The sequence below is a fragment of the Nomia melanderi genome, unplaced genomic scaffold (genome assembly GCF_051020985.1).
Source record: "Nomia melanderi isolate GNS246 unplaced genomic scaffold, iyNomMela1 scaffold0142, whole genome shotgun sequence".
In the NCBI taxonomy this organism is placed as follows: domain Eukaryota; kingdom Metazoa; phylum Arthropoda; class Insecta; order Hymenoptera; family Halictidae; genus Nomia; species Nomia melanderi.
The window spans coordinates 84509-96894 of record NW_027475257.1 but is presented as its reverse complement, the minus strand read 5'-3'; the positions used below and the strand labels follow the sequence as shown (position 1 = coordinate 96894).

The 12386-nt window shown below is 46.5% G+C and overlaps 1 pseudogene; it reads right to left on the bottom strand.

Moving 5' to 3' along the window:
* Nucleotides 1-11783: 11783 nt before the first annotated feature.
* Nucleotides 11784-11993, bottom strand: LOC143175620 (U2 spliceosomal RNA; annotated as a pseudogene).
* Between the last annotated feature and the right edge of the window lie 393 nt (nt 11994-12386).

Genomic DNA, 12386 nt, shown 5'->3' with positions numbered 1-12386 from the left:
TAGTTTTATTAGTTTTACGTACTTTTACATAGTTGTATATAGTTTTATATAGTTTTATATTGTTATATAGTTGTATATAGTTTTATATAGTTTTATTAGTTTTGTATAGTTTTATATAGTTTTATATAGTTTTGTATTATTTTATATAGTTTTGTAACGATTTATATATTTTTATATAGTTTTATTTAGTCTTATATAGTTTTATATAGTTTTATATAGTTTTATATAGTTGTATATAGTTGTATATAGTTGTATATAGTTGTATATAGTTTTATATAGTTTTATATAGTTTCATATAGTTTTATATAGTTTCATATAGTTTTATACAGCTTTATATAGTTTTATATAGTTTTATAGTATAGCTTCTCGTCCTTATGGCTAAGATCAATGTGTAACTGCATAACACACATCCAGATCACTTCCCGGCCTTATGACTAAGATCAAAGTGTACTCGCATAACACACATCCAGATCGCTTCTCGGCCTTATGGCTACGATCAAAGGGTACTCGCATAACCAAAATCCAGATCGCTTCTCGGCCTTATGGATAGGCTCAAAATGTACTCGCATAACACACATCCAGTTCGCTTCTCGGTCTTATGGACAAGATCAAAGTGTACTCGTATAACGCACATCCAGATCAGTTCTCGGCCTTATGGCTAACACCAATGTGTATTCGAATAAACCAAATCCAGGTCGCTTCTCGTCCTAATGGCTAAGATCAAAGTGGTATCGAATAACCTAAATCCAGACCGCTTCTGGTTCTTATCGCTAACATCAATGTGTTCTCGCAAAACGGACAACCAGATCTCTTGTCGGCCTTATAGCTAAGATCAAAGTGTACTCGCATAACACACATGGGGGTCGCTTGTCGGCCTTACGGCTCAGATCAAAGTGTACTCATATAACACACATCCAGATCGCAACTCGGCATTATGGCTAAGTTCAAAGTGTACGCACATAACACATGGGAGTACACTTTGATCACAGCCATAAGGCCGAGAAGCGATCTGGATTTGTGTGATGCGCGTAAACATTGATCTTAGCCATAAGGCCGAGGAGCGATCTGGATGTTTGTTATGCGCCTACACTTTGTTCCTAACCATATGACCGAGAAGCGATCTGGATTTGGGATATTCGAGTACACATTGATCGTAGCCATAAGGCGGAGAAGCGATGTGGATGACTGTTATCTGAGGACACTTTGAACTTAGCCATAAGGCCGAGAAGCGACCTGCATGAGTATTATGCGAGTACACTTTGATCTTAGCCATAAGGTTGTCAAACGATCGGGATGTGTGATATGCGAGTAGACTTTGGTCTTAGCCATTAGGGCGAGAAGCGATCTCTTTGTGTGTTATGTGAGTACTCTTTGATCATAGCCATAATGCCGAGAAGCGACCTGGATGTGTGTCATGCAAGTACACTTTGATCTTAGGCATAAGGCCGAGAAGCAATCTGGATGTGTGTTATGCGAGTACACTTTGATCATAGCCATAAGGCCGAGAAGCGACCAGAATGTGTGTTATGCAAGTACACTTTGATCTTAGCCATAAGGCCGAGAAGCAGTCTGGATGTTTGTTATTCGAGTACACTTTGATCTATGCCATACGACCGACAAGATATCTGGATTTGACTTATTCGAGTTCACGTTGATCTTTGCAATAACTCGGAGAAGCGATCTGGATATGGGTTATGGGAATACACTTTGATCTTAGACATATGGCCGAGGAGCGATCTGGATGTGAGTTGTGCGTGTAGACTTTTATCTTATCCATAAGTCAGAGAAACGATTCAGATATTTTGTATGCGTGTACACTTTCATCTTAGTCATAAGGCCGAGAACCGATCTGAGTATATAATAAGCGCGTACACTCTGATCCCAGCACTAAGGCAGAGAAGCGAACTGGATGTGTAATATACGTATGCACTTAGATCATAGCCATAAGGCCGAGAAGCGATCTGGATTTATATTATGCGTGTACACTTTGATCTCAGCCATAAGGAAGAGAAGATATCTGGACCTGTGGTATGCGAGTACAGGTTGTGACTAAACGTCAGATCCGAGATGTGTTCTACGCTAACTGTTATTCGCATACCACAAACCCACATCACTTCTCGGGCATACGGTTAATATCATTGTGTCAACGCATAATACAGACCCAGGTCGTGTCTCTGCCTTATGGCTAAGATAAGCGGGTACTCGCATAGCACAGATCCATATCTCTTCTGCGCATTAGGGCTAAAGCTATATAGATCAATGCGGAACTATATCAAACTGGATCAAACAATATGAAACCATATAAGGCTACATAAAACTGTATAAAACTATATAAAACTATATTAAACTATATAAAACTAATAAAACTATGTAAAACTATGTAAAACTATATAAAACTATATAAAACTATATAAAACTATATAAAAGTATATAAAACTAATTAAACTGTATGAATCTATATCATACTATATATAACTATATGAAACCATGTAAAACTGGATAAAACTATATAAAACTGTATAAAACTATATAAAACTAATAAGACTATATAAAAACTATATGGAACTATATAAAACTAATAAAACTATAGGAAACTGTATAAAACTATATAAAACAATATAAACTATATAAAACTATCTGAAACTATTTAAAACTATTTCGAACTATATAAAACCATATAACACTACATGAGACAATATCAATCTATATAAAACTTTAGAAAACTATGTAAAATTATATAAAACTATGTAAAACTATGTAAAACTATATAAAACTATATAACACTATATAACACTATATGAAACTAATAAAACTATATAAAACTGTATAAAACTAGATGAAACTATATAAAACTATTTATAAAACTATATAAAACTATATAAAACAATATAAATCAGTTAAAACTATATGAAACTGTATAAAACAACACAAATCAGTATATAACTATATAAAACTATATAAAACTATGTAAATCTATACAAAACTATGTAAAACTGTGTAAAACTAAATAAATCTATTAAAACTATATAAAACTATATAAAACAATATAAAACTATTTAAAACTATGTAAAACTATATAAAACTATATAATTCTATTAAAGCTGTATTAAACTATATAAAACTATATAAATCTATTAAAACTATATTAAACTATATAAAACTACACAAAACAATATCAGTCTATATAAAAGTATATAAAACTGTATAAAACTTATAAAAGTATATAAAACTATATAAAACTATATAAAACTAACAAATCGATATAAAACCTAATAAAACAAAATAAAACTATATAAAACTATATGAAACTATGTAAAACTATATAAAACTATATAAAACTATATGAAACTATACAAAACTATATAAAACTATATAAAACTATATAAAACTATATAAAACTATATAAAACTATATAAAACTATATAAAACTATACAAATCTATATAAAACTATATAAAACTATATAAAACTATGTAAAACTATATAAAATTATATAAACTATATAAAACAAATAAAACTATATGAAACTACATAGGACTATATAAAACTATATAGAACTATATAAAACCATATAAAACTAATAAAAGCGCTTTATTTTCAACAAGTGTTCCCCCGGCCTTACAGTGCTCCGCCGAGGGTAAATATACAATAGCGCCTTTATGGCGAAGGCTTTTTTTTTTTAAAATAATAGTTTGATATATAAATATATCTTAAATTAGTAGGGTATTTACAATTGTGGCTATTTTAATTTTAGAGTAGTGTTAAATAAATAAATATGATTGAATAAATAGTGGACAAACAAACGTGTAGAATATGTTACATAGCCAGTTCCCAGGAGGATAGTTCCCGGGTCTTCGCCATTTACATTGATAAAACAAAAATAAGTAAATAAAATAGATACATGGATAATGAGAAGAATAACATAAAATAATATAAATAAACATTACAAGGCATATAGATAAATAAACATATCGAAAATAAATAGATAGACAATACTAGATAAATATCACAAGAGTAAATAATAAATAGGTAACGCAAAAATAAACAGGTACATAGACAAGTAATAGTAAATAAATAATGATAAATAAATAAATAATAATAAATAAATGAATATCAATAAATAAATAAATAATAATAAATAAATAAATAGCAATAAATAAATAAATAATAAATAAATAAATAGCAATAAATATATAAATAATAATAAATAAATAGCAATAAATAAATAAATAATAAATAAATAAATAGCAATGAATAAATAAATAATAATAAATAAATAAATACATATCACAGAAGTAAATAGATACATGCCTATATGACAATAAATATAAAGAATAAATTAATACGCAGATAGCAGCAAGAGTGGTTAATAGAGTGAGCAGGGCGTGTGCGTGTGTTAGAGTGCATAGAGGCGGTAAGCATAGTGTCGGAGGGGGGACGGCGTAAGCAGGGGTTAGAATAGTAAATCTTGAATATAGTGTAAGTACATTAGATGCTTAAAATTGTAAATAGATAGCGGTTAGTCCAGTGTTGTAAAATAAAAACAGAAATGAAATGAAGTCAGTTAAATTAAAAGTTAATGGTTAATGGCTAGAGAGTGTGTTATAGAAAAATAGAAAAATAGAAAAATAGAAAAGTAGAATACTTGGCAGATAGAACCAGTGTCCCATTGTTCCCTGTGTTAGTCAATAGTAAAATAATAGATAGAATAGGATCCAATGTGATGGCCCGAAGTAAATATAGTAATTAAACAGATCAGCTAAGTAGGTAAGTAGATATATAATCATGTACAGTTGAATAATAAATATGTATATAAATAAATAAATAAGATAAATAAGTGGGTAGTTAGGTAGGTAATAAATAGATGTGTACATAAATAAATAGAATAAATAAATAAGTATGTAAATATTGAATAAATAAAATAAATAAAATGAATAGTTAATTAGTTAAATAAATAATAAATAGATATGTAAATAAATAGGTAAAATAACTAAAATGAATAGTTAATTAGTTAAATAAATAATAAATAGATATGTAAATAAATAGGTAAAATAAATAAAATGGGTCGTTAAATTAATAAATAAATATGTAAATAAATAAGTAAAGTAAATAAAATGGATCGTTAACTTAATAAATAAATATGTAAATAAATAAAGAGGGTAGTGAATTGATAAAATATAGAATTTATGGTTGCGTGAAATGGTTTAAATGACTAGATTGAGGTACAATGTGGTACCTAGGTTCTATCAAGTTTAGTGATTTGTACTTACACTGCCGCCGCATACCCCTGGTATTTTCACCGCCTACGTCAGGGGAGTTGACCCCCGCAGATTTTCATTAGGTCGGCCTGGATCAAGGGCCGGGACATCCGGTGAGTGCCTCGCGATACTGGCGAACTCCCGATACGTGCTCCACGTAGATATCCCGGCTCTACCGGACAGTCTCCGACACAATGAGCCGGCGCATCAGAGATGCGTACCGATTACCGATACGCAAGATCTTCAACACCGACTCATTGGCCGGATCCCACGAGCCGAGGGCACCGACGACGATCGCGGAGACAGCCACCCGATAACCGCGCCCTCCGAGAACGTCGGCCAGGGGCTTATACTTCTGTATCTTTCACGCCCTGGCCTCCTCGAATGAAATATATTCGTTCTCGAAGGGCACGGTAACATCGACGATGACGATGCTCCTTGAGGGCTCGTGCCTGACAACGATGTCAAGCCTAAGAGCCCCCAGATCCCCGTCGATGCCCTCGACCGTCCGGTTAACTCTTAATTCCCCTGGGAGCCGGCAGGCCTTAGCGATGCGGGAAACCACCTTCTCGTGGCGAAGTTGCCAGGCCGCCGAATGCAGACGACAGTGGCAAAGGACGTGGGGAAGGGATTCGAGCTCCGCCCCACAGCGCCGGCAACGCTTATCACCCTCACCCCAGCGTCTTGCTCCGTTAAGAGGCAAGACGTCAAGGCGAGCTCGGTGAATGAAGCGCCAATCGGCGAAGCGGGTGAAGTTGCCGCCGCGGAGGAAGTGGTTTGAGGCACCACTCCGCGATGACACCCCTAACACCTTCGCCTGGTCCTTATTACGCTGAAGGCGTTGGTGGTAATATTCTACCACTGCCATCCGCAATCGGCGGATTATCTGGCCCCTCGCCACGGGCGGGACAATGGTCTCCCGATCGCGAGAACCCCTGAGCGTAATCGCGAGCTCACATCACGCCACGCTCCACTGCCAACGCAATCCGAGCAGGTCCCGACTCCTGCGTGCCGCGTTCCGTGCCCTCGACCACAGCGAAGAAATGTCCCCCCCGTCCCTGGCGAAGTACCCCTCCAGCGAACCAGAGAGGTACTCGGCCAGGTCATTGTTCGACGGGTTGGTATGACCGATCTTCCTGGCTACAGCCTCGCGCAGCGAGTTCCAGGCCAACTCCCTGACCACCGTATCATCCGCCGTCAAAAGACGGAACGCATGAGCGATGGTCAGGACGTCGGCCATGTCAGCAAGCGGAAGCAGTCCATATCCCCCGGACTGGGTGGGAGGTAGACTACTTCCGCGCTGGCCCGCTGCGGGATGTTGAGCCAGGACTTGGCCATACGTCGAATCTCTTTGTTGACAGTAATTAAGGGACGTTTCTCCGCGTGTGCTCCCCGCAGGTAGAAGTCGAGGCGTGGCAGTATAAAAGCTGCCACGGTCTCGGCCTTCTGCCACGGGGCCAAGAGGGAACGGTCGACGGCCTGCAGGTCCTGGACCAGCTCTTCGATCGTCAACAGTGGGGTTTAACGGACCTGAAACCCGGTGGGAACGCCCAGGTGTTCGTAGGGCTCACCGGCTGCCAGGGCGCGCATTTCCTGACCCTGGATGGTGAAACGAGTGGCACGGATCCCGCGCGGCCCCCTACCACGATGGTGGAGGGTCGCGCATTTTGCGGGATTAAACCGCAATCCGATGACACTCGCCGCAGCATCCACTGCCTTTAGCAGCGTTTCCATGCCCTCCGGGGTGTCGGCGATCAACGCGAGATCGTCCGCGTACGCCAGGACACTATGCCGATGGCCGTGCAATGTGTAACCCGCCGAGGTTCCGGTAGCTGCGCGCAGCACCGGTTCCAGGGCGAGGTTAAACGCCACAGGGCTCATCGGACAGCCCTGGCGCACCCCGGAGAGGATGGGAACGGGGTCTGTAAACCCATCGGCTGTCCGCACCCGTGTGGTGCAACCGTGGTACATACTCTTCAGAATATTCTGAACAGTAGAGGGAACCCCGGCCTCCACGAAGGATTGGTAGATGGAAGCGTGGGGGACCGAGCCGAACGCGTTCGACAGGTCCAGCCACGCCACCACCACCTGACGCCCCCACCTGCGAGCGTCTGTAAGGGCCCCCTGCAGCACGAAGTTATGTTCATAACACCCCTCGTACGGCAGCAAGCCTTTTTGCGCGGGACTTAGGCGCTTGTTCTGGACCGACCACGCGACGAGACGGTCAGCCAGAACAGCGGCGAAGAGCTTCGGGGTCGTGTCAGACATGGCCAGCGGTCGCCAGTTTTGACAGGTCGTCGCGATCGCCCTTTTTGTGCACAAGCACAGTGTTGGAAATTTTCCAACACGAGGGGACCGACTCCAGACGAAGACACAAATTGAACAAAGAGGTCAGCAAATGTGACCCCGGATCTGCCCTTTTTAGATCATTGTAAGTTAGACCATCGGGACCGGGCGCAGAGTTTGTCATACGCCTGATCCGACGATCTACCTCACTCACTTCGAAGAGCTTCACCAAGGCCACATTGCTGGCCTCGTCTGGAGCCTCGATGGATGGCGGGGGAGGGCTAGCTCCCAGGTTCCCCGCCGGTAAATACATGTTGAGGAAGTACTCATGTACCCTGTCCTTGGGCACTTTGCAGTGCAAGGACGGGCCCATGAGCACCTCCTGAACAGCACGCCGGCGGTTCTGCCTGAAGAGCCGTTGTATCCGCGTAGCCTCCCTTACCTGGTCTCCCCGCGTTGGTCCACCTGCCAACGCAGGACGATCGCGGTGACCGTTCGAACCGCGAGCCGCTTGGTCGCCCGACACGCCCCTAGCTCTCGCACGCCGTTGGGGCCTACCCGTCCCGCCCCCTCTCGTGGTCGGTCCCTCGACTCTGAAGCCCTGAAGGTTTGCTGCGATTTCACTCGCAACATCCTCCAGCTGCTCCAGGGAGCCAGCGTTCTGCGCAATGCCGATCAGCAACTCTCTCTCCGAAGGAAACGCTTCCCCGACCAAAGGCCGGATGGCGCCCCTTCTTCGAGAGGGATGCCCGGATGCCGCAGGACGCCTGGGCTCACGAGGTCCCGAGGCACGCGATAGTGCGGTCGCCTCCGTCGAGGAGGCAGGAGCACCCCTCACGGTTACATCAACGGTGACGGGCCTCCGATTATCCCGCCCCGCGCGATTTAAAACTACCCCTTCCCGCAAAGTAAAAAGGGAGCCGGGGGCACTACGTGAGACGCTCGGGAGTAGCGAAGGGCTAAACGATGTTACGCTAATCACCGAGGGCGCCCCGGTGCACCCTGCTCCAGGCCGATGCGCTTTATTGTGCGCGGCGCTGTTGTTGTTGTTGCTGCTGCTGCTGCTGCCCGGTGGCGGCCGGGCGGGGGACTTTTCTCGCGGTGGTAGAGGAGGCGTCGTCGTCCTCTTCTCTGGCGGCAGCGGCTGTGCCTCCTCTTCGGACGACGAGCTCGACGACAGGATCCCGCGGTGGTGGCGTCGGCGGGATCCAGCGGCGATTCGCCACGGCTCCGGTGATGATTCCGGGGTTGCGGCTGCCCCTGCCGGCTGCGGCACCTCCACCCTTTCGATAGGTGGGAGGAGCGGGGCCGCTGGAGATGGTGGTAGCGGCCTGGCCACCATCGCTCCTCCTACAATAGGCAGGGGGGTCATTATCGGCCCCCCGCTGCAGGTGGTGGTAACGGTGGAGGTGCACAACGTCACCATACTCGCCGACGTTACCGGTAACGGAGCCCCCTGCTCGCCGCGGATGGTCGGCGGCGTCCTGGGGCTCCGGTGCTTCCTCGGTGGGGGCTGCGTCTTGGTGGTGGTGGTGATGGCCCGGGCAGTGTAGGGGTGGCCCGGGTTGCTGTACGCAGCCCCCTTTCCGGCGCGACGTCTATCGGCGAGGGAGGTGACGTGTGGGAAGGGGCGCCCGCTGTGACGGCGGCGTATGATGGCGAAGCCGCTGTCCTTACCCCCGAGGGTTTCCTTTGGGCGGCCCGAGGTGGTGATGGGCCGCTGGAGGGACTCTTCCCTTGAGCCACCGCCCTTGGAGATGGAGTTTGGGCGGTGGGTGTCCCTCCTAATCTCGGGGGCGTTCTTCTGGCTCCGGTCGGAGCCGCTACCGTCCCCCGGGTGGTGGTGGTGGTGGTTCTTCTGCCCACCTCCACCGGGGCGCTGGCACCCCTCGTACCCCGTGTCACCCACCCTTGGGTGGTGGTGGGCGGGGTCTTGACGGGCGGGGTCCTCGCTGGAGGGGTGCCAGTCGATCCCCTGGTAGCGGGGGCCGCTCTTCTGCCCGGTGGGGTGGGCCTCGATGTGGTAGCGGCTAAGGGACCGGAGCCTCTCCTCGTAGCAGGCGCCCTTGCAGCCGGCGGCGATGTCCTTGGGGCAGCCGACCCCGATCGCCGCGGCGAGCTGCCGCTCTTCTGGACCGGTGGCGTCCCCTTAGGTCTGGGGTAGGTTGGTTGGGTGGGGGGCGCGGGCGCGGGCCGGGCGCTGGTGGTGGGCCCAATCGTTATTGTTAACGTTGGGGTGCCGGACGGCGGCGTGCGATACGACGTCGTCATAGCCGTCGCCGCCGCCGTTACCAGCACCCCACGCAACGTAGTTTGTTTAGGGGCCCACGCCTTGCCCCCCGTCCCCAGCGGTCTCGTTGTCGTCGTCTTCGTCGTCGTCCTCGTTGTCCTCCTTGTTCTTCCCGTCGTCATTGTTGCTGTTGTTGTTGCTGTTGTTGTTGCCGCTGCCGCCATTGCGCACCGCGTCGTGTAGGTGGTGGTGGCCGTCCCCGTAGAATCCCTCGCCGTTGTAGGGGTGTGGGTGGGCGGGGGCGGGGCGGCGACGTCGCGACGCACGTCGAATGCGGGGGCGGGGACTGGGCCGCCAAATTGGCAGCAGCTAATGCAGCAGCGCGCGGTTCTGCGGGGGCGGATGTCGCGGAACCCCCCCGACGCGAAGTGTTGCTTGAACCGGTCGCGCCCGTCACGGGAGGTGCACAAGTCCCACTCGGACTGTTCTGTTGGCCGGAACTATGAATATGGCCGTGGTGCAGCTTCACCGCCTTGAGAGGATATCTCCCTTCGCCGGTGAAGCTGCACTCACGGCACTTATACGTTACTACAACGCCCGGATGATGTTTCCGGGCGTGCTTCGTCAAGTCCGAGTGGGACCTGTACACGCCACTCATCCTGATCCCGGGGACACCGAAGCAGGCAGGGCATCGGAACTCCGCCGGGAAGGGAAACTCTATCACCAGGGCGAGATTATTACTCCCCTCGGTAGTGCAGGAGGTGATCATCGCACTATCACCGCGGTCCTGCATCGCTCTTAAGACTAAGTCCTACGCTACGAGTGAGACAGAAGAAGAAAGAGACAGAGTTGCTGTGGCAAATATTTCTAAGTGCCACAGCGAGGCGAAACGGGGAAGATAGACTAAGTGGGAATGACAGAGGAAGAGAAGAGAAAACTAAGTCCGAAAGCGACAGAAGGAATACCGCCACGCGCTAACACCCTACTGACTCCGCCGGCGCTAAGTCCGGTGTCGAAGACTGCCTGGAAAAATGACAGCCTCCGACGTGGCAGTCGGTAGGGAGACTAACGGATGACGGTTGCGGAGGAGTGCAGCGATCTCGATGGAGGAAGAGCGACGGGATCGCCCACTCCACCGAGGACTGCACAGGGGTTGCACCGCAGGCGGGCCGACCTGACGTCCACTCACTAACGGGTGAGTGGAGTCACCCTCCACGCGGGCGGTGACTGAAGGGAGAAGAAGGAGGTGGAGGCGCCACTCGACTCGGACCTCACGCGTCCCGGTCCGTTGACACACCTCAACGGATGGAAGCGATCGGAGGAGCGGGTGGACGCGTAGGGGTAAGGTAGAGGACTACCGACGATGATTCGAGCACCGCAGACGGCTGGAGACCGGCTGCATTACCCTCCTCACTGCCGGGGGGATAGAAAGAAAAGAGAGACTCACTCGGCGCAGGAGTCCAGCGATGCAGGAGCGCTCTCCGAGGGGAATAACACCTCGCTCCTGATTCCTGATCCAGCGGTGGTAGAGGTGGATCATGCGAGCCGTCCTTCCCGTCGGCGTCGTCGATGGCCAAGTCCTGGTGGGTCGTAGCGGTGGAAGTTGACCCACGTAGAGGAAGACCAGGGTGTCCAGGCAGGCCAGGGATGGTGGTTGGTCCTAAGTGGAGTCCTGGACCCTCGGTAGACCCTGGTCGTCCTCTCCCTCGGCTGTCCTCGGAAGCAGGATACGTGGAGGTGCGCTGGTGGTCCTCCCGCGCAAGCTCGATCCGGTCCAGCGGCGAAGGCACTTATTACACTTCACCGCACAACACCTCGAGCACTGATCGTGTACAGACCTTGCCGCGCACACGCCCGATCGCAACTCGGCCCGCACTGTTGCGTAGTACCGCGGCGGGTGAATTTACCGCGTTTTCGGGTACTTCGCGGAGTCAGAATACCAGGGGACTAGTTTTTGGAGTCCAGCGAGCCGATCCGGCAATTAGAAAAAGGTAGGAGCTCAATTGCAGCGCAAATTGAGCCGTTTCCGGCGGCACTGCAGTACCGGACCGACGCGCGGCGGAAGTGGAGCGAGCCCCAGCGATCCACCTGACTCCAAAAATCAGGTTAATATTCTGACTCCGCGATACGGAGTGTAACAGATATTAAGCTGATAAGAACAGATAAAAGGCGTTTATTTCCAACTACACTTTGATCTTAGCCATAAGGCCGAGAAGCGATCTATAAATGATAAACTATATAAAACAAATAAAACTGTATGAAACTATATAGGACTATATAAAACTATATAAAACTACATAAAACTATATAAAACTATATAAAACTATATAAAACTGTATAAAAGTATATAAAACTATATAAACCTATATAAAATTATATAAAACTATATAGAACAGTATAAAACTATACAAAACTATGTAAAACTATACAAAACTATGTAAATCGACATAAAGCTTATGGAAAACGATATAAAACTTTATAAAACTATGTAAAACTAATAAAACTGTATAAAACTATATAAAGCTATGTAAAACTATATAAAACTATATAAATCTATATACAACTATGTGAAACTATATAAAACTATGTAAAACTATATAAAACTAATAAAAC